The following is a 23007-nucleotide window of genomic DNA, read 5'->3' as shown; positions in this document are numbered from 1 at the left end:
ATACATTCACCAGATTCTATCAGGTGGATGTGAGAAGGCATGAGGATATCGCCTTTGGGCGTAGTGTGCTGCAGGCAGCGGTAAAGGGTCCTCAGGTCTGATTGCACCCTACTTGGTTGTGGTTCCCCCCCCTCAGGTAGCATTGCTCTGGGACATCCCATCCGTAATTACTGTGGCTCTGTGTCCCGTGATGTTCGAGAAAGAAAGTAGGATTTTTTAAAACAGCTTACCTGTAAAATCCTTTTCTTTCGAAGGACATCACGGGACACAGATGTCCCGCCCCTCTTCTAATACACTATATTGCTTGGCTACAAAACTGAGGTATCCCTGCAAAGGGAGGGATTATATAGGGGGTTGAACTTCCTGATAGGGTGTGCCAGTGTCCAATCACCAGTGATACCCTATATAACCCATCAGTAATTACTGTGGCTCTGTGTCCCGTGATGTCCTTCGAAAGAAAAGGATTTTACAGGTTAGCTGTTTTTAAAAATCCTATTATTGCTGTCGCGGGTCCGCCCGCGTCTGCCAAGCGCATGCTGAACTAACACGGATGTCAAAAACCTGACATCTTGTTTTGCTCTGATTCTGCAGGGGGCCCATTGATCCCCTGCTGAACTGAGCAGACTTGTGAAAGGACTCTTATGCTGGCTATACACTATACGAAAAATCGGCCAAACCCATTTTTGAAAAACGAACATTCGGCCGTGAGCGCAAACGATAGTGCCATCATGTATTGACCGATAAATCGTTCAGTGGACATAAATGAATGCATTTTTTGTTGTTGTTTGTGAACTAAGCGGCTCTTTCAGGGCGCTTTGCGGGTGCTATTTTTAGCACTTTAGCGCCTGCAAAGTGCCTCAGTATGAAAGCAGCCTAAGCCCAAGAGAGGTTCAGTCTGTGCTGAAACTGACAGGTCGCCTAATAGTAAGCTAAGCAAGCCTTTAGCAGCCCCATAAACATGCTGTAACAAATTAATGTCCCTTGTTGTGTTAACCAACTAAGTTAAAGAGAAACAAATAAGCTGACTGAAGAGATTTAGGACTGATTACAAAGTCCCCTGCCTATTTACAGAGATTTAGTTGCTAGACCAGCTGAACACAAATGCCATCATCAAAATTCCTCAAGAAAAAAAAAGGAATTGATATTATTCATTTGGGTAAAAAACATTAGGCCAGTCACTGTATACCCCAGCCTCCAACCATCATGCCTCAGCTTTATGCAAATCCTAATAACAACCACACAAAGGAACTGGACTTGTGTCCCTCAATGGACTTCAAGAAAAAGATCTGACAAAAAGTCCAAATTCTTATTTCCTGATAATACAGTAAAGCACAGGACACAGGCTTCTTTGAATCATTACCCCTGGGTTATATGCAGCTACCTTCAGGTGACTGGACACTGACAATAAAAAAAAGCTGAAGAGACACCCAGCTAGCCTCAGTTTTTTGCTAGCATCCTCAGGCGATTAACCTCTTCTCTCGCCTGAGAGATCTGGTGTGTATGTGAGACAGCACTGGACTGATTTTTGGTTTAATATTGGTCGATGCAAAGGAGTCCGTTTTCCTTCAAAGAAGGAATGCGGTGTAGGTGGTCCTAGTTAAAGACTCTGGCTACTACCTCACTAATAGCGATGGAAATGACACTCCACTTTTTTGATGGGCATGGAGGTGCGCCTGGTACAAAAGTTTATCACACTTGAGGGTGTATTTGAGAAGTTAATTGAAGTAATAATTCACAAGTAACAGGTAAAGCCAATGCATTTTTGATTTCATAAAATTAATAGCTAGTGTAAACAATAAACAAAAAAGTAACTAGTCCAAAGAATTTCTCATAAAAGGCTGTGAATCATGCCTAAAATTAACCTAAAATTTTGATAAAATAGGCATCAAAGATAAGAACTCATAAGAACATAAAAACACATATCTAGGTGACAACTTTATATATCTATAGATTCCCAACATTATATATCCTGTACTACATATTTTACTATGGTCATAAAGAAAAAATGCACAAATGGTCTTATTAATGCTCTCATAAAGCACTTATCAAGAGAATATTAACAGATAATGCAGACCAGATGTATAAATACAAATGTATTATAATAAGCTTTCTTATAATATAATGGACACGGAGGCAAGACTGACTTGTAAACATGACTGTGGTGGGAAGAGGCCTGGAATCATAGAGGTTAATTGGAACAGCGATGCTGTTGAGAATCAGGTTGTAAGTGAAAATTAGGAGAAGAGAATAAAGCCTGGTACGCACTATTAGTTTTTTACATTAAAAAAAACTGTCAGCTCCAGTTGGAGCCACTGTACTAATGATCCGACGTTAATACAGCGATCTGCCTCCGCTGAGCTGTTGTGTTCTGATGGGGGGACGGCCCCCCTGCCAGAACACTCCAATCAGCACTCTCAGCCATTGACTGAGAATGCTGATCGGCAGCTGGTTGGCTACTGGTTTTGCAGCATGCTCATGCCGGCCGGCATACACATGGGCTAAATGTTGGCCGTTCCTACTGAACCGGCTGCTGCCAGCCGGCATTCGCCCCGTGTATCTGGGGCTTGTGAGAGGAAAAAGGAGTGGTGGGAGGAGTAAATATGGCTAGAGTGTATAAGGACTTTTTCACTAGTGTGATTTCAGATGCAAATTGAGCCACACAGAATCGCATGACAAGGGAAATCCCATAGAATATACAAACCTTATCAAAGTTGTATCCAAATAGCACTGAAAGTCGGATCACAATCGTATCACATCTTTAAGGGAAGTAACATCTAATACAAAGTATCTTTGAATAAAATGTGATAGAATGTTTCTGAGTGCAGAGTATCTGAAAGTATAATACGGTGTCAGGTTGGTAACTTTAGTTGTATGGGAGGAAAAGGGCAGGAGCCTGATGAAGGCTCTACTGAAAGAAGCTTACTTTCTTCTGCAAATGTTTTTTTTTTCTTGCTGAATTATTTTTTTCCCAAGAGGATTCCTTCATCGCTTGGCTTCACCATTGTCACTGTGGCACCTAATGCAGCTTTTGGATCAGTGAACTCCTTCAGGGACCCCACCTGGTAGAGATGGGGGACCAAAAAATGTCGATGTCTAAGAAGACGAAACGCATCGGGTGGGACTCCACTGCCGCCATTTTATATAACAAAAGTGCTGTTTTATTTACTCAAATGTGAGTTTTTCCATTTTTAATACATTTTTTATTGTATATTTTACGGAATTACACTATGTGGCCCTTTCTGTTCTCCCCTTTTTAACCCATTTGCCATCCATGCATATCGGGTCACCACCTTTAAAAGATACACCAGTCCATGGATGGTCGTGGGTTCCTGTTACAGTTTTCAGGGGATTCCATACTCACAGTGGTTGTCCCACAGCACAAGCTTGTTTGACCCATCGAACGTATGTTCTTTTGGGTTCAAACGTTCCAGTAAGCCTCCCTATTGTCGGTGGTGGTGTCTCTTCACTTCAAGTTTACATTTGTCCACCGTCAGGATCTTCACATGAAGTTTTTTACATATATGGGTGTCATGAGAGGGTTTACCCGTTGGTGGCGCTATCGGCCTCTTGGATCGCAGTACCAGTGTCCACCAGCGGGTGTCTTCCAACACCTGGGACCTGCAGTAAGAGGTCTCTCCTGCTGGTGGCACTGTTGCATCCTTGGGCCGTAGTACCGGTGTCCACCAGCGGGTGCACTCCGGCAGTGTGGAGCAAACAGCACACTTTGCGATCAGCTGTGACATGAGGTCAATTATAGTCAGTCCTATAAATACCCGGCAAGCCCTCATATGCTTGCCTTGGTATCTTTCTTCCTTGCGCCCTGACCTGTTAGCCTGTAAACCTGTATCGGACCCTGAACCTGTTCCTGAGCTTGTATCCTATCCCATCCATTATCTCCCTTTCCCAACCTGCCCTTGTTCAGTTGCTGATCTCCTGTGTATGACCTTGGCTTGGCTACGTTTATGTTTCTGGTATATCCCTTGTTCCTGCTGACCTGCTGTGTATGACCCTGGCCTGGCTGACATCTGTGATTCCGGTATTGCCCCTAGCTGTATATATTATCTGTTGTCTGTGGGTTTCTGTCGGTTGGTTGAGCACTATTTGTATTTGGGGTGTTTGTTTATTTATATTACTTATCTTAAATAAACATTATTCTTATTTCACTTTACATGCGTTTTGGTTTCCTCTTTGCAGTCCACACAATCTGGTCACACCTGTTCATGACAGTATACCAAGGCCATCTCTGACCAGAAGTGGCTGCACAGGGGAACCATCTCGGTTCTGTTGCACATTACTGGGATGAATTCAGATATAATTGCTTATTATGCTCTGCTGGCAACAGAGAGTTCTGAATATCTCCGCCAGACATTGGAAGGGTGGTCCAGTGATCAGCTGCTGGAGATTATCCGTTTAGCTCACTCTGTGGTCGATCAGGGCAGTATACGGTTTGAGGATGTTCAGCCTTTGATTGGAATGTGTACAGAGCTGGCTCTGCCTTGTATCCCAAAGGGCCATGATGACTTTTCTCCCCCCTTCAGCATTAACCAGGTTGCGTCCTTAGTATGGCTGTTGGAGGATGACTCTGCATCCTTTTTTGAGCATTATTCGGTTTGTCCCAAACAGTTGTTGAAGGATTGTATAGATGAAGTGCAGTCGCTGGTCAGACAGAGGGAATGTGAGGCCACTTTTGTGCTACCTGTACTTCAGGCATGGTTAGACCTGTTATGCCCAGCTTCTGTCAGCTCTCCACAAACCAGACCTGCTACTAAATACCTGCCTGCTCAGATGTCCTTTCTCCCATCACCCCTGGCAACCTCAGCTGCAGTCCAATATACCCTGCTCCCCACCAAGTATCAATGCCCTGTTTCTAATTCCTGTACCTATCCTGCCTTTAACCCACCTGCCTCTTCTCTAATACCTGCAACTTCCCAACAAGAACTCCCTCTGGCCGCTGTTCCCCCTTCCTTGTCATATCCCAGCCCTTCCTTTCAGTATGCCTCACCTCCTGTCTACAGTCCTACAGCCACCTACAGATCTCCAGCAGTTAAGCCAAAGAAGAAACGGAAGTTCTTCCCCACTCACACAATCCTGCCAGTAACCCAACCTGCTCCCACTTTCCAGTCTGATGTGCCTGCCTCCCAGTCTGATGTCCCGATGCCTGCCTTCCAGCCGGATGTCTCTGCCTTCCAGCTTGATGTCTCTGCCTTCCAGTCTGGTGTGCCCACCTTCCAGTCTGGTGTGCCCACCTTCCAGTCTGATGTTCCCACCTTCCAGTCTGATGCACCCGCTCTCCAGTCTAATGCGCCTGCCTTCCAGCCGGATGTCCCGATGCCTGCCTTCCAGCCGGATGTCCCGATGCCTGCCTTCCAGCCGGATGTCCCGATGCCTGTTTTCCAGCCGGATGTGCCAGCTTCCCAGCCTGATGTGCCAGCTTCCCAGCCTGATGTGCCGGCTTCCAAGTCTGACGTCTTGATGCCTGCCTATCAGCCTAAAGTTCCAGCTTCCCAGCCTGATGTGCCAGCTTCCCAGCCTGATGTGCCAGCTTCCCAGTCTGATGTGCCGGCTTCCCAGTCTGACGTCTTGATGCCTGCCTATCAGCCTGTTCCAGCTTCCCAGTCTGATGTTCCAGCTTCCCAGTCTGATGTGCCAGCTTTCCAGCCTGATGTCTCGATGCCTGCCTTTCAGTCTGATGTGCCAGCTTCCCAGACGGATGTGCCAGCTTCCCAGACGGATGTGCCAGCTTCCCAGTCTGATGTGCCAGCTTCCCAGTCTGATGTACCAGCTTCCCAGTCTGATGTGCCAGCTTCCCAGCCTGATGTCTCGAAGCTTGCCTTCCAGCCTGATGCCTCAATGCCTGCCTTCCAGTGTGATGTGCCTGCCTTCCAGTGTGATGTGCCTGCCTTCCAGTGTGATGTGCCAGTTCCCCAGTCTGTTGTCTCAGTGCCTGCCCTCCAGCCTGATGTCTCGAAGCTTGCTTCCCAGTCTGATGTGCCAGCTTCCCAGTCTGATGTGCCAGCTTCCCAGTCTGATGTGCCAGCTTCCCAGTCTATTGTCCCAGTGCCTGCCTTCCAGCCTGATGTCTCTGTGCCAGCTTCCCAGACTGATGTGCCAGCTTCCCAGACTGATGTGCCTGCTGCCCAGCTCGAAGTGCCCATGCCTGCTGCCCAGCCTGATGTGCCTGCTGCCCAGCTCGAAGTTCCCATGCCCGCTGTCCAGCCTGATGTGCCTGCTGCCCAGCTCGAAGTGCCTGTTGCCAAGCTCGAAGTGCCCGTGCCTGCTGCCCAGCCTGATGCGCCTGCTGCCCAGCTCAAAGTGCCCATGCCCGCTGCCCAGCCTGATGTGCCTGCTGCCCAGCTCGAAGTGCCCATGCCCGCTGCCCAGCCTGATGTGCCTGCTGCCCAGCTCGAAGTGCCCATGCCTGCTGCCCAGCTCGAAGTGCCCATGCCTGCTGCCCAGCCTGATGTGCCTGCTGCCCAGCTCGAAGTGCCTGCTGCCAAGCTCGAAGTGCCCGTGCCTGCTGCCCAGGCTGATGCGCCTGCTGCCCAGCTCGAAGTGCCCGCTGCCCAGCTTGGTGTATTCCTGCCCGCTGTCATCTCGGATGTGCCCGCTGTCATCTCGGATGTGCCCGCTGTCATCTCGGATGTGCCCGCTGTCTGCTCGGATGTGCCCGCTGTCTTCTCGGATGTACCCACTGTCCAGTTTGATGTACCCGATGCCCAGCCTGATGTGCCCTCATCTGTTCGGTTGGAGGCCATGAACTTTGGACAATTGCACCTTGTTAGAGCGTCCGGAGGCCGCTCCTTTAGGGGGGGTACTGTCATGAGGGTTTACCCGTTGGTGGCGCTATCGGCCTCTTGGATCGCAGTACCAGTGTCCACCAGCGGGTGTCTTCCAACACCTGGGACCTGCAGTAAGAGGTCTCTCCTGCTGGTGGCACTGTTGCATCCTTGGGCCGTAGTACCGGTGTCCACCAGCGGGTGCACTCCGGCAGTGTGGAGCAAACAGCACACTCTGCGATCAGCTGTGACATGAGGTCAATTATAGTCAGTCCTATAAATACCCGGCAAGCCCACATATGCTTGCCTTGGTATCTTTCTTCCTTGCGCCCTGACCTGTTAGCCTGTAAACCTGTATCGGACCCTGAACCTGTTCCTGAGCTTGTATCCTATCCCATCCATTATCTCCCTTTCCCAACCTGCCCTTGTTCAGTTGCTGATCTCCTGTGTATGACCTTGGCTTGGCTACGTTTATGTTTCTGGTATATCCCTTGTTCCTGCTGACCTGCTGTGTATGACCCTGGCCTGGCTGACATCTGTGATTCCGGTATTGCCCCTAGCTGTATATATTATCTGTTGTCTGTGGGTTTCTGTCGGTTGGTTGAGCACTATTTGTATTTGGGGTGTTTGTTTATTTATATTACTTATCTTAAATAAACATTATTCTTATTTCACTTTACATGCGTTTTGGTTTCCTCTTTGCAGTCCACACAATCTGGTCACACCTGTTCATGACAATGGGACTCATTATCACATTTTTTATTTATTTATTTATTATCAGTTTTCACTTGGACTTTTGTTTGAATGTTTATCACTAGTCACTGGGTTTATTGCATTTTGATTATACACATATTTGTATATGTTTTTATTTCTAGTTTTCATATTTGATCATTGGGTTTCATTTCCCTTTTTTCTGATATTTTTATGATTTCATACATTAGCGCTACATTCTTTTGTTTTCAGAGATAGGGGACCGTCTGTAATGTTTCTTTGAACTGGATCTTGCTGTGGGCACTCTCTTTGGCACATAGTGCCATGTGTGGTGTTAGCTGCAGGGTCCTTTAAAGGGCCAGAGTCATGATCTGCCTAGTGCAGAGCCCAGACTTTGAAGACTCCTGCAAGGTTATGGCCATTGTGGAAGCAAGGAAAATAATTCCTTATTCCTTCTACTGATATGGTGAAAACAGGGTAGAAGCCCTTTAAACAGTAACCATAGGGTTCCCCCAGATATTCCCAATTTGGGGTGAGGTACAAACTGCTGTCCACCTTTCCAGTGGCACAGTGTAGGGTCCCCGGATGGCCGGTGTTAATGTCATTTTGGCACCATTTAGTTGTGTTACTGGAGGATGTCTGGTGTGCACTCAGTAACAGCACAAGCTAAAAGATTTGATACTGAATGTCAGCAATGAGCTGGAGTTACTAATCTAAGATGAGTTGTTCTTAATAACTTTCTTAGGTGAGTGAGTTTTTAAAAAAATATTGGTTAATTTTAAGCTATACAGAGAGCACTATGTTTTTTTTCTCTTTCTGAGCTCATTCATTAGGATTACCTTGGTGTTGTTCTCTCCTCTCTGAAAGCGTGCGTTTATTTCTCCATTAGAGCCCGTCCCGGCTTTTTTTTTTTAAAAGGACCCTGTTCATTTGACTTTTTCTAACATTAAGGTTTTCCATGGGAGTTGGTGTTGGTGGAGTGAACATTATCTCATATTTGTACCCTTCTGAGAGCAGTTGTATGTTCGTCTTGAAATAAAGTGGACTATTGAACTTTAATTGATGTTTGATTTCACATACCGTATATACTCGAATATAAGTCGAGTTTTTCAGCACATTTTCTTGTGCTGAAAGTGCCCCCCTCGACTTATACTCGAGTCAAGCACTTTCCTGTCGCATCATGGCAGCATACACTTTGGGTTGTGACTCCGCCCCTCACAACCTGATAGGACCACATAGCTATAAGTTGTAAAGATGGCCCCCGCCCCAGTATTCTCTTATTTTTCCTCACCTGAAGGACCGAAGATATCAGAAGCACCCCCTTACCCAATTCGCCCCAGCCAGGTTCTAGCCTCTCCTGGGTGGAAGTCCTTGCCTGTACAGCCTCTAAACGAGCTAGATGGAAGGAACCCCACTCTGGTGATCTCAGGGGTATGTGCGGCTTCAGTATAAGCCTTAAATAGGCTTAGTTGTGTGCAGTGGTCTCCATTTGCTTTTTCCATTCTGTGGTGTGGTTTGCTGGGCGCTGTGGTTCCTCTCTGTGTCCCCTGGTTCGTGCGGGCGTCTCGGCGCTTCCGCACATGCGCAGAGCGCACTCTCAGGGCGCTCTGGTGTCTTTTCCAGGTTCCAAGATGGCGCCGAGCTCGGCTCGGCGCCACTGCGCATGCGCGGGCGGGACGTGAACCTGGCGGCCATGGCGGTGCATTTAAAAAGGACTCAGGCTGTCATTTCTGGTGCCTCCTCTTACCTGAAGTTTACTGGCTGTATTATCGGCTCTGTTTTACTCCTGGCGCTCCCCCTCCGGGGTAATTGTTGCTCCCTTCCTTACTGTACCCTTGATTGTCTTTTTTGCTTACTTATACCTGCCTGTACCTCTCCAGGTGTATCACAGTTTTCTTCCTTTCCATGGAGACCGCTGCCCCAGATCACCATCAGCCCAATAGGTAAGGGGGGGGATGTTCATGGTAAGTAGTGAAGATTGAAAAAGAGAGCAGTGCTAATGCTACCTAATTGGTCAGCCCTACCAGGTCATCAAGGTCGTCAAAATCAAGACGAAGGGAGACCTCACGCAGGAGAAGCCGCTCCAGTCATAGGCGAAGCCGCTCACGCGGCAGAAGTCGCTCAGCGCACAGGGGAAGCCATAGGAGGAGCCGTTCCTACTCCAGGCACAGACATTCCCATTACAGAAGATCCCCTGCTCGTAGGCGTCAGTCTCCTGCTCATCCTTCCCGTCCTGCGGAGAATGCGTGCTGGGTATGCGGGGCCACGGCCCTTCCAGACAAATTGGCCTGCCGCAGATGTATGGATGAAGCCACCAGGGAGAAAGAGCTGGTCACTATAGAACCTGCCGGGGTCCCTGCTCTGCATGTCTCAACTCCAGATGCGGAGGCTACAGCCCAAAGCACCTCACCATCTCATCCTAGCACGTCAAGGGAACAAGAATTCCCGTCGGACGATGAAGAGCCAGAGGCGTCAGCTGGGTTTGATTTCTCGCTCATAGGACCCTTTGTAAAGTCGGTCAAGGAAGCTATTAGCTGGGAGGAACTCGAGGAGGTACAGCAGAAACAGAGAAAATATTTTCCGAACCTCAAGAAAGTGCCTGAAGCCTTCCTATTTATAGAAGAGCTAGATGAGCTTATTAAAGAGGAATGGCAGAATCCGGAGAAGAAAATTAGTCTGTCCAACAAACTCGCTAAGTTGTACCCTCTGAAGGAGCCCAAGGTGTCTCCCTTGGTTTCCCCTCCGGTGGTAGACGCTTCTTTGATGCGCCTAGCCAGGCACGTGACGCTCCCCATTGAGGACGCAGTGACATTCAGAGATGTATTGGACAGGAAGGTAGATACAGACCTTAAGAGGGCCTACATCTTCGCAGGAGGGGCCTGCAGACCAGCAGTGGCACTGGCCGCCGTCGGAAGAGCTATTTCAGGTTGGTCGTCAAGCACCGCAAAACGCGTTGCCGAGGGCGCAGATCAAGACCAGATCATTAAAGCCCTACAGGAACTCAGCCTTGCAGGGGACTTTGTGGTGGAAGCTTCCGTAGATACCATCAGGTACGCTTCAAGATCCATGTTAGCCACTGTAATGGCCAGAAGAGCGTTATGGCTTAAGCCCTGGTCAGCCAACCCTGCCTCAAAATCTAACTGGTGCCAGATTCCATATGATGGGGTAAACCTCTTTGGTGCAAAGCTGGATACAGCAATTTCCAAGGTGACAGGCGGGAAGTCAGGTCTCATCCCTTCAGACAGGAGACCAAAGCAACAAAAAGCACCCCCCTTTAAGCACAATCTCCTGGACAGATACAGGGATGCAAGATCCTATAGACCTGGGAAGGAGTACAGGAGAACTTGGAAGAACCCTCAGACGTCCTTCCTAAAATTTCAAAAAGCCAAAACCCCTGCCTCCAATGAGCAGAAACCTTTTTGAAGGTACGCCCGCCCAACCAGCGATAGTGGGTGCCAGGCTCACAGGATTCAAGTTGGTCTGGGCGGAATTGATAAAGGACCCTTGCACAGTGTCCACCATTCGTGTCGGGCACAGGTGGTCATTCAAAAAACGCCCCCCAAGGGGTCACTTCTGTGCAACCAAGCTCCCTCCTTCCAGAGGAAAAAGGCTGTCCCTGGTACAGTACATCCAGGATCTGCTGCGGAAGCAAGCAATAGTGGAGGTCCCTCCATCTCAAAGAGGGCAGGGTTTCTATTCCCCACTCTTCCTGGTAAAAAAGAAGTCAGGGGATTTCCGCCCTGTCCTGGACCTAAAAAACCTCAACCGGTCAATCCGGGTAGAAACGTTCAGGATGGAAAATCTACAATCAATCCTCCAAGCGATAAATCGGGGGGATTGGATGCTTTCAATCGATCTTCAGGACGCATACCTGCATATCCCTATCCATGCAGAGTTCCAAAGATTCCTTTGTTTCACGGTAAACAACTGGCACTTCCAGTTTTGGGGGCCGAGCTAGACACAAGGGAGAACACGGTAGAGCTTCCAAGAGGAAAGATTCCTCCCCTAATTCAGAAGGTGAAGAAGGCCATCTCGGCCAAGAGGCTACCGGTCAGAGCATGCCTCAGCATCCTGGGCTCCTTAGCATCTACCATTCTGATGGTCCAGTGGGCGCAGTGGAACTCGAGGCCTTTCCAAATTTCCTTCCTGCGCCAATGGAACGGTATCTCAATGTCCCAGTCGATCTACATCTCTCAGGAAGTGAAGCAGTCGTTGCTGTGGTGGACACGACCTCGCAACTTGAGAAGGTGCGAACACATAGTCACTCCTCACCAGGAGACGGTGACCTCAGATGCCAGTCTGCAGGAGTGTGGACCCAACTATCAGGAATACGCGGCTCAAGGGCGTTGGCCGTTCAGGATGCAGGATGTAGTGTCGAATGTGTTGGAGATGAGAGCAGCATTTCAGGCCCTCCTGTCCTTCAGTTCCCTCTTGAGGGGGAAGCATGTCCTCCTGAGGATGGACAACAAAGTTGCAGTTGCCTATATCAACAGGCAGGGGGGCACCAGAAGCAGGTCCATGATGCAGGAGGTCCGTCCTGTCCTAGAATGGGCACAGCTGAACCTGTCAAGTTTAAGGGCAGTTTATGTACCTGGAGTCCAGAATGTGCTGGCCGACTCGCTGAGAAGGAATTTCACCTCCAACCACGAGTGGTCTCTGAGCTCACAGGCCTACGCTCTCATATCCCGGACTTGGTGTTCACCAGAGATAGACCTGGCTGCAACACCAGAGAATGCGAAGTGCCGGAGATTCCTATCCAGGATACCATTCCCTTCGGCAGAGGGGACGGATTGACTCCTGTACCCCTGGAATTTTCATCTAGGATACATCTTTCCTCCAACTCCACTTATAGCGAAGTTTCTCCTGAGACTCAAGGAGTCATCAGCACTGGTGGTGGCAGTGATTCCCTTCTGGCCGAGGAGGCCATGGTTTACCACCCTGATGCAGCTGAATACGGCAGATCCCCTGCCCCTTCCGTTGTCACCAGACCTACTCTCCCAGGGTCACCTTCACCCGAACCCGGAGAAGCTACACTTGATGGCCTGGAGGCTGAAGGGCTAGGTACCTAGGGCAAGGCTGTTCCCAGAGGGTGGTGGATACCCTACTCCAGGCCAGGAGGCCTACTACGAATAGCACGTATAGGCGAGTCTGGGAGAAGTTTATCGCCTTCGCTCAACAGCAAGGTTGGGACTTATCCTTACCATCGGTGTCACAAGTCCTGGAGTTCCTTCAGCTAGGCCTAGAGAAAGGTCTTAGATTAAGTACCCTAAAAGTGCAAGTCTCGGCCCTGTCCGCCTTGACAGGAATCAGATGGGCACAAGATCCCCTTGTGGTCCAGTTCCAGCGGGCCTGTCTGAAGTTGAGGCCTCCTAGGAAACCTTCCTTCCCAGTCTGGGACCTCTCGGTCATACTGGAAGCCCTATCTAGAGAGCCCTTCTTTCCTAATGAGAGCATATCCTTGTGGGATCTGACGCTGAAAATCTCATTCCTGATAGCCATAATATCGGCTAAGAGGGTGTCAGAGATGCAAGCTTTAATGGTCAGTGATCCATATCTGGTTGTATTTCCAGACAGATTAGTCTTAAGACCTTCGGACCGGTTCATCCCCAAGGTATCCTCATCCTTTCACTTCAACCAGGAGATTAACCTTCCAGCACTCACTACGGAACAGGGCGATCCTCACCCACTGGATGTCAAGGGTAATGTCCTGAAGTATCTCTCAGCTACCAGATCCATCAGAAAAATGGAAAGTCTCCTAATCATTCCACATGGATTCAGGAGAGGTCAAGCGGCATCCTCACGCACCATTGCGTCATGGCTGGTGAAGACCATCAAAAAGGCCTATTCATTGAGTAGTCATCAAGTACCTGAGGGCTTAAGGGCACACTCCACCAGGGCAGTGGCAACCTCCTGGGCGGCATATTGTAGAGTCTCGGCGGAGACAATTTGCAGAGCGGCCACCTGGTCTTCCAGGAACACCTTTATGTCCCATTACAAGGTGGATTCCGCCTGCTTATCCACAGTGGATTTCGGAAGATCCGTTATCCAGGCCAATTCTTCTATTCTTTGTTAATAAACTTAGTTTGAATTCCCACCCAGTATTTGCGAGTTACTTCCCAAAGTGTATGCTGCCATGATGCGACAGGAAAACGGAAAATTGTATACTCACCTTTCCGTAATTTTCCTTTCCTGTCGTATCTTCATGGCAGCATACAATCTCCCACCCATCTAAAGGTGATATATACGGAGAATACTGGGGCAGGGGCCATCTTTACAACTTATAGCTATGTGGTCCTATCAGGTTGTGAGGGGCGGAGTCACAACCCAAAGTGTATGCTGCCATGAAGATACGACAGGAAAGGAAAATTACGGAAAGGTGAGTATACAATTTTCCGTTTTTCTGCAGCAAAAAATTTAATTTTCCGAACTGAGTTTGGGTCCCCGTATCTCAGGACCACTTGGTGCTAGGAACCCCAAATTAGGTGTGCTAACCCAGTGGAACTGGTACCACAACATATCCAAAGCTGGAGTTCCTAGCACTAAGTGGCCCCGAGAAACGGGGCCCCAAATTAGGTTCGGAAAATGTCATTCTCTGTTGCAGAAAAGTGCGTGATATTTTCTGAACCAATTTTTGGGGCCCTGTATCTCGGGGGCCACTTGGTGCTAGAAACTCCAGCTTTGGATATTTTATGTTTCCACTGGGTTTGCACACCAAATTTGGGGTTCCTAGCATTAAGTGGCCCCGAGATACGGGGCCCCAAAATCGGTTAACTGTGTCCATCTGCAGCAATGTCATTTCTGGCCCATTTGGGTTCAGAGACCCCAAATTTTGGCTGCAGCTAGGGGGCATCTAGGAACCCTTAACTACCAAGTTTGAAGTTCGGGGGACCTATGGCTGCAAATGGGCACAGGGAGGCATGCAAATGGGCACAGTGAGGCTGCAAATGGGCATTGTTGACCCTCTTTTCCACTTACAGTAGCTGTGCATTTCTCACCCTCGTCTTATACTCGGGTCAATAAGTTTTTCCCATTTTTTGGTAAATTAGGGCTTCGACTTATACTCGGAACGACTTATACTCGAGTATATACGGTATGTGATTTTTGTTTAATGAGTGAAAGATTTCTCTGACAGTTTTGATTTATTCACACACATATATTGGATTGATTTATATAGGGTAATATTGTAGCCTGGTACAATTTATTTTTAAGCAATTTTTGCAAGGTTGGTCAACACTTTTGTGACACCACTGCTAGTTGAATTAGTTGTGTATGGTGAGCATAGGAGTTTTCTATACATTTTTGCAATGCAGAGTAACAAGGAGAGTTTAGGGAGAGTGGCCTGTGAGCTGTACTCTAAGATATGGAATTTGCAAGTAAGTCAATATTCCTCTGCTCTTAATTATACAGACAACTTATTCATACAGCATGGGATATCCCCAAACAATGAATACATGGGTAGGCAATAACTAGGCACATGGAACCGTGCCAACAGGCCCAAGTAATAAGGTGTGAAGTCCCAGGTTCAGAGTGCCATTGTAAGAACTGCTGTCAAAAGCTGAATCTGCAGAAGATTGGACATTCAACTGGTACAATTTTGAAAAAGTATAAACAGAAGACCAAGTGCAGTCTTACAGAGTTTGGCAACAGAGGCTTGGTACCTAAAAGCCCAGGATATGCCAAAAATTTGGTGGATTTGGCACGTAATGATGCAGGAGGAGGTACTTGTGTTTGAACGTAAGCTCTGTTAATCAAATTCCTTAACCACCATGCATCAGTGGATTTTGATGCAAGGTCCCACAGAAAGAACAAACATGGAATCTGTTTGTCTAATAATGGCAGTAGCCTTTAGGTACTACTAATGACTATGAATATGGACAGACAATGTAGAGAGACTTTCTTTGGATATTTAGGAGCAAAGCACAAGGATAGCAGATTAATGTCCTCATTGAGATGGAATCCTGAATTTATCTTTGAAAGAAAGGATGGTCTAGGGAATAATGCAACCCAACCAAGGGTCACCAGTTCAGAGACCTGTCTGTCAGACATGATGTACCAGGTTCTTCTGGGCTCGATGCTAGAAGAATCACTGTTGTCCTGTCTTGTGAGAGGAGAAAGCTAAATGGCAAGGCAGACAGCTCAATGGAGGGAAGGTAAAAACTAGCCTGAACTGAGCCCAGGGGATAACTAGAGAATTCAAAGCCAGAGCTAAAGGATCCTTGGCTCTGGATACAAACAGAGGTACTTTGTTGTAGTATCTGGAAGCTAGGATGACCACAACTGGAGTCCTCAATTTTTTGCATATCAGATTGAACACATCTGGACGAGGAGACTACTCCCCCTGGTCCTGTTCATGAGATAATCCGCCTGCCATTTGACCACTTATGGAATGTGAAATGCAGAAATCCTGCCTTTGGTCAATTTACCCCGAACGCCCCATAATGTTCATTGTTCGGCGAACGGGCGAACACCCGATGTTCGAGTTAAACTTATGTTTGACCCGAACATCGAGCTCATCCCTACCTGCCTGTATCCACTTCTGACCCTCCCAAAGAACATCAATAGGGAGGAGAGGAAATATACTGATATTTCCCAGAAGATCACTGCTGTTTATTTTGGAAGGTTTGATCTTATAGAGCAGTGGTTCTCAACCCTCCTAGTGCCATGACCCCTTGATAAAATTTCCCAAGTTGTGGGGACCCCCAACATTAACATTATTTTTGTAGCGTGGGGTGTCAGCACCCAAGGCAAGACAAGTAATTTGCACCCCTAACCCATGGATATTTAGCTCTCCCTGAGTTCCTTCCACTCGTACAGTATTAAAACCCCTTATGGTACATTTTAGGATGTACCACTCTTTCTCTTTGTTCTTTTTTCTTTCCCTTTTATCTCTCTCTTTCCTAATGTCTTGCCCCCCCCCCCCCCCCATCCCTCTCTCTAGCTGTTTTTCTTGTTCTCTAATGCCACGTACACACGGTTGCATTTTCAGACGGAAAATGTTCGATGGGAGCTGGTTGTCGGAAATTCCGACCATGTGTAGGCTCCATCGGACATTTTCCATTCAAATTTCCGACAGCAAAATCCGTTGTTGTAAATTCCGATCGTGTGTACACAATTCCGACACACAAAGTTCCACGCATGCTCAGAATCAAACAGAAGAGCCGCACTGGCTATTGAACTTAATTTTTCTCGGCTCGTCGTACGTTTTGTACGCCACCGCGTTCTTGACGTTTGGAATTTCCGACAAGATTTGTGTGACCGCGTGTATGCAAGACAAGTTTGAGCCAACATCCGTCTGAAAAAATCCATGGATTTTGTTGTCGGAATGTCCGATCGTGTGTATGCGGCATTATTCTTTCTCTCCCTTTTTCTTTGTTCCTCCCCTTCTTTTTTCTCTCCCTTCCATGTATTCTCTATTTTTATTCCTTCTCTTACTCTTTGGCGGGGGGTGGGATCAGTGACAGTGCTGGGGGGAGTTCTGATCGGCCAACGTAGGTGCTCTTGACAAGGTCATCTGCTGATCTGAAAACTGTAGTGGGGACTTTTAATGGCAACTATAATCACAGGTAGTGTTACTTACTGTGTCTACAAACTTTGTGGTGTCCCGTAGCAGTGACACCTATGCCGAAATCAGGAGATAGGGTCTCCTCCAGCCCCTCCCACTTCACATACTTCACCAGTCAGCTGACCCCTAGTCTCTGTCCCCCAGCCATGCCGTGAACTGAATGGGCGGCTGCGAAGAGGCTGAGTGGGAGGGCGCGGTCTCCAGGGACAGCCCTGTTGGGCAGCCACGAAATGGCTGGGAGAGCGGTGTTGGCTATAGGAACAGCCCAGGATTCGGTGGCCCCTGGCAAATCGTCATTTGACCCCGAGGGGGTCCCGACCCCCAGGTTGTGAACCACTGTTATAGCCTCACTTTCCACTCTTGCTAAGAACCAATCAAAGTCCACGCCACTGTCCTGAAGCTCATCTGCCAATGCAAATATAACCTCAAACCTTCCTGCCAGATTCCCTCTCATTCCTAGATAGGCTTCAGATCAACTAAAGCCATCACATGTGTAGGAGAAGATGACTTCGCCCACCATACAGTGACAGGTGCATATGGGCGTCGGTCTCCTTATGTCACTGTCCTCACTGCTATTACAGGAGACCCATCTTTCCTTCCTGAAAGATAAGGAACCTCCCAATCCCCTTTTCTGAGTCTCTCTAACTCCTCCCCAGGATAAAGGGATTTGGGTTTGGGTTCATGTGCAGTGTTGGGAAATGGTTTGGGGCTAACAGGAGGGGTCTGTTCTGTTTCCTCTAAATCTAGGCTGACATTATCTTGACTAGGAGTAGTGTTCCTAACCCTGACAGTTTTCCCAACTAAATGTTTCTACCTCTTCAGAAATTCTGCAGTCGAAATCCCATTTATCTCATCTTTAGGTACTCCTGCCTTTAATAGGTCACCCGCATTTGTTTCCTAGAGATAACTAGCCTGGTTTTCTCTTCACCTCCTGTGTTCTCTCCCACATTCCCTTTCTTCTCTGTTCTTTTCTGCTTGTATTCTTCCTGTCTGGCCTTGACCTTATCTATTGCCCTGGCAGGTTTTATTTTAATCTCCTCTAGCTCCCCAGACTGGCTTAAAGGGGTAGTGGCTTCATGAATCTTGCTGTTTAATTTCAGGCCTCCCAGCAAGGACAATAAAGGAGCCCTGAGATTAAATGGCACAGACTTCATTAGCTTAGAGCACAGAGCAGGGTAAAGGGTTCCATATCAGGACCCATCCATTCTGGAAACATATTTAATCCGGTTATACAAACCATCTCACGTGACCTGGAAATACCCTCTCCTATTGTTCTCCAGGACTAAGTATTTTCCAGGTCACTAGGACTAGCGTATACTCAAGCTATGCCATCTCTTACAAAGTCTAAAAGTGAAAAATTCACAATAAACTCTCTGGCTTTTTGCATGGCCTGATGCAATTGCAGATTAGGTTAACACTTCCATAGCCACTGCTTCCCTACCTGACAAAACAACACTGTCCGCCTCTTCATCCCTCAAATGTAGGAGCCAACTCAACAGCGGTTCCCCGGATCTCTGTCTGTTTTGTTTTGCAAGCTTATGGAGTTCAGTTTGTGTAAACTCCCGTACTTCTTCAAATTCAACATCTCTAGGGTTGGGATAATACACCTCCCCATTTGCCATATCCTCTCTATCATGTTGCCTTTTCCTATGCTTAGTAATGAGAGGTCTGGCACACTTTTTCTTTCCCGTTGGATGATCATTATCAGAAATATCAAACTCTATCTCCTGATCCTCACTATCATTTGAGGAGAGCACATCCTCACAATCCCAGTTTTTGGATGTGACAAAGGCATGTACCCTGGCTTTACTAACAGATTTACGGCCCTTCCTTTTCCTTAATGCATTCATTGATTTGGTCATGAGAACTGCACACCGCTCTTGCAAATCATCAGCCTGACTAGCAGTTGAACGAACACACTCCAAAGCAACTGCTAGCTGGTCTTTTAATACCTTAACTTCTGCCTCTGCCTTCTCCCTTCTCTGTGATTCAGTATGGAGAGCATGAAGAAAGTGCCAACCCACTGTGGACACTGTCCTCTTCTCTGCTTTACTTAAATCAAACCCCTTAAGGCTAAAATCTACAAAATTATCTGAGACTTTATCACCCCAGGTATTATTCAAGGGAGAAGCATACTTTGCAAATTCTGTAGCAAGAGGCTCCCTCTGGCCCAAATAGGTAAGCTGCACATTCCCCTCTGGACACCAGAAACCTCTGCCACCTTGCTTTTCCTAAACATCTTACGCAGCATTTTTACCTAGCACAAGCCACACAACACACCACAGAAAAACAAGTCTGCTTCAGTTGAACTTTAGAGTAATTATCCCGGACGAGCCCCTAATTGTTTTGCTTGCATCTATCTAGCAAGATTACTTTGTGGTATAAGCAAGGAAGCTCAGACCTGTGCAGCGTACAAATACGCTTTTACTGAACAAAAATGCTGTACATACAAAACGATAACAATATTAGGAATACAGTACAAGACTGACAGATATATCAAGCAAGATGCCTAGCAAATAAGCAGAAACTATGGTCTGTAACAGTAGAAATATGCTTAAAAGTTACTAAACTCCGGTTACAGTGTTTGTGATCTCCGTTGACAACTAGGACTCAGGCTTCTTAAGCAATTAGTGGAGAATCAGGCAAAATAGGTCTTCTGGCTGGTTACAAACCTTCTACCTGCTATGGTGTTAATGAATGATGAAGAGTCTTCTCCAGCTTATGCCTTGCAAACCTTTATATATATCAGGTTGTTTACCATAACAACCGATCAACAGAAAGACATCTCTGTAGTTTTCAATTAGAGAGGCACTCTCTAATTCTACCTCAAGATGGCACTCTGGTATAATACATGCCATAGGTAATATATTACCTGTTTACTGTAGCTATAGAGACAATAGACTGCTGAAACTGTCAACTGAAAACAACAGTGGTATCTACATTCCCATTGTATCCAAAAGCATTTGTTTGAGAAGTATCCACTCAAACCAAACCTGATTTATGGTACTGTGAAAACTAGTCTGATGGAGAAATAATTAATTTAATATATATTATTATATATTAACACCATTAGGCCCAGAATTCATGACAATTGCACAGTGGGTTTTACATCACAGCTGTCGGGCATGAGCTCTTAAAAGAGAGAACTTTCTTTTCTGGAAGAGAGACCTTTCCCTGGGATGTGTTCAAGATCAGATCCAAGTATTCTAAGTGCAGGTAGGGCTGGAGAGCAGATTATTTTAAGTTGACCACTTTGCCAAATTCCTGAAGAAGCTGAATTGTCTTTTGGACATTTGCTGAGAGTTGTAAGGGAGATGAATCCTTCAGGAGAAGGTCATCTAGATAGCCATTGACCTGGATGCCTGAGTTCTGAGAAGGCTAAGGAAAGGGTGCTAAGACCTTTATGAACATCCTGGGAGCAGAAGACAAGCAGAAAAGCAATGCAACAAACTGGAAGTGGTTTTCTGCCACTGCAACGAGTAGAAATCGCTGATGAGGTGGGTAAATAGGAACATGCATATAAGCATCTTGGATGTCCACATATGCAATGTGTTCTTTCCCTTCTGAGTTCTGAATGCTATCTTGTACCTGTTTAAAAACCACGATTGGAGCCCAAAGGTCTGGGATGCCTGTGTCCCAGAAGGATGCACATTGTAACAAACATCCCCCCTCCCCTGTTAGGAGTGAAGATTCCCTTTCATTGTGAAGAGGGCATAGTGGCCTTTGTTGGACAAGCACTGTGCCAAAAGGAAGGGCTGAACCTAGGTTTTGAAGTTGAAGCCTAGGTAGAGCATTGAGGTGCTCTGCATTTAGAGGAGCTAGGTTTTGCAACCTTTTTCTGAGGAAGAAAACCTTTCCCATATGTGACCTCTTTTATTAATCAGTCAAGTGCCTCACCAAACAGACGTCTTCCTTGAAAGGGCATACATGCAAGAAGTCTTTTGCAGGTAGCTTCTTCGGGCCAAGCCTTTAGCCAGAGAATTCTGTGCATCTAAGTTGAAGATTAGAGCCATTCTGGATATTGGATATTGTAGAAATTTGGCTCAACCATAAAAGATTGTGAGGTAGTTCCCACTGCTGTGTCTCAAATTGCCAAACACATTAACACAGTGCTGTGGCACAGTTTTTTAATGAGTATGGTACTCAGCAAGTAGAATGCTACTGTACTGTTTACATGATAGAAGGTATAATATGGAGTATATTGGTTCCATTTCAAATATGACAAGAATAACAAGGCTCTAAAACTAGAACTGGATTTTGGTTAACTGACACGTATTCAAAGGGACTAGAAAGTGCCATAGTAGGGAATTCAGGACCAGTTGAACATATGATAGGTAGCTTTACACAAGAAAGGCTCACTCCTAAAAATGTTTAAGCAGTGAGATGCAGGCAAAGCAATACTAAGGAACTGCCTAAATACTTCAGCAAAAAGGCAATACTGAGAAAAAAGGCAGAAAAGACTGATTTACAATGGTGACAGGACCACAGTACTTGATTGGAGGAGCACCCTTCAGCTATAGAACAGAACACAAAGTACTGGAAATTTTGAGAAAGTAGAGCTCGGTCAGTGAAGGCCACCTAGACACAGTAATGGGGTAAAAGTGGGGGTGAAGAAAGTGGCACAGCTCTAGTCTAGAAGAGTGACTTGTAGTAACAAGGTACACAAAGGTCTGCAATGTGGTAGAATGCAGAGCTTATATAAAGTCACTTACCAAACTTGCCCACAAGGCACCAAAGTAGTGGGGTACTAGTAGGTGTTGCACAACTACACTGAGGAAATAACCATATAATTGAGCCAAAAAAAGCAATACTTACAAATCTTTATCTTTAATAGACCGGGTCACACCTGAGGTAGTCTTATGGCTATAGACTAGAAAAATGCTCTGTATCAACAGAAGTCTGGAATGTGCTAGAATCTCAAGCTCAGTTAATGAATGTCACTCACAGACAACCACAGTTGCTATGTACATCAGGCGTTTTACACAACTAGGCTGATATACCAGGATAACAACTTTGCCACTTTTATAGTGTTCATGGACTGGGTCACACCAGAGGTTATGCCACAACTCTGGACCTAGAGAGTGTCATGCGGCTCATATTACACAAGGGTGTGGAAGGTGCTGAAAGCAGACGCCAGTGGCCAAAGGTTACATTCTAGGCAGCTTCTATAATCTTCAGTCCAGCAGGGTCCATTTACCGCCTTTGCTGAGGATAAGCTGATCCAGATAGCCGCAGTGTAGAGACTAGCTCAGGTGTAGATTGAAGATACCAAAGAAAAAATACTTGCAGTAAAATAAGATTGAAGAGAAAAAAAGGTCCAACCTCCAAGACACTTGCAAAAAACTGAGCCATGATGGCTGGAGGCAAGGTTATATAGCTGCCAACCTGAAGTTTGCCAATGTCCAGGCCTTTTGAAGACAGCAGTATAATTGTCCAAAGATGTTCCTGTATCTATCAATGGAACATATATTTATTTTTTTAAGGCATGCTTCATTCTGAAAAAGCTGAAATGGTCTACCTATTTTATTCTGCTTCAAGTGATGAAGATTTTATATATTAACTAACATTTAGGTGCTGCAAAGGTAAATTGTGGAAACTTGACACAACACCTGTGTTTGAGCCATTCATAGAAACAAGTGAGGTTCTTCCTTTTGCCCTCCAGCTTGTTGGCTTTAAATTATGGCTGGAAAATCCTTGCAAATACATATTAACATATGAAGGTCCTGCAAAGTACAAACGTGATGAACAATAAACAATTTTCTACAGGAGCCAGTACAAAGTACAAAAAAATAAATAAATACAAGAATGTTGGAAGGTTGCTATGCTTTCCTGTACTTTGCACCAGCCTAGTAAATCATTTTAATTATGCACAATAGCATCAGCTATTTATTTTACTAATTAATATAGATGAACACACTTATTTGTGGATAGTTGGAAGAAAAAACATTAGGCAAAATA

At 46.4% G+C, this 23007-nt stretch overlaps 1 protein-coding gene across 2 annotated transcripts in view; it reads left to right on the top strand.

Annotated features, from left to right (window-relative positions):
* LOC141113183 (probable ATP-dependent RNA helicase DDX60) overlaps positions 1-23007 on the top strand; it is a 340633-nt gene that overhangs the window by 276831 nt on the left and 40795 nt on the right. The window lies entirely within an intron of this gene.

Source organism: Aquarana catesbeiana, linkage group LG01 (genome assembly GCF_042186555.1).
Source record: "Aquarana catesbeiana isolate 2022-GZ linkage group LG01, ASM4218655v1, whole genome shotgun sequence".
In the NCBI taxonomy this organism is placed as follows: domain Eukaryota; kingdom Metazoa; phylum Chordata; class Amphibia; order Anura; family Ranidae; genus Aquarana; species Aquarana catesbeiana.
Note: the sequence above shows the minus strand (reverse complement) of the source record. Positions and strands in the feature narration are given on the sequence as shown.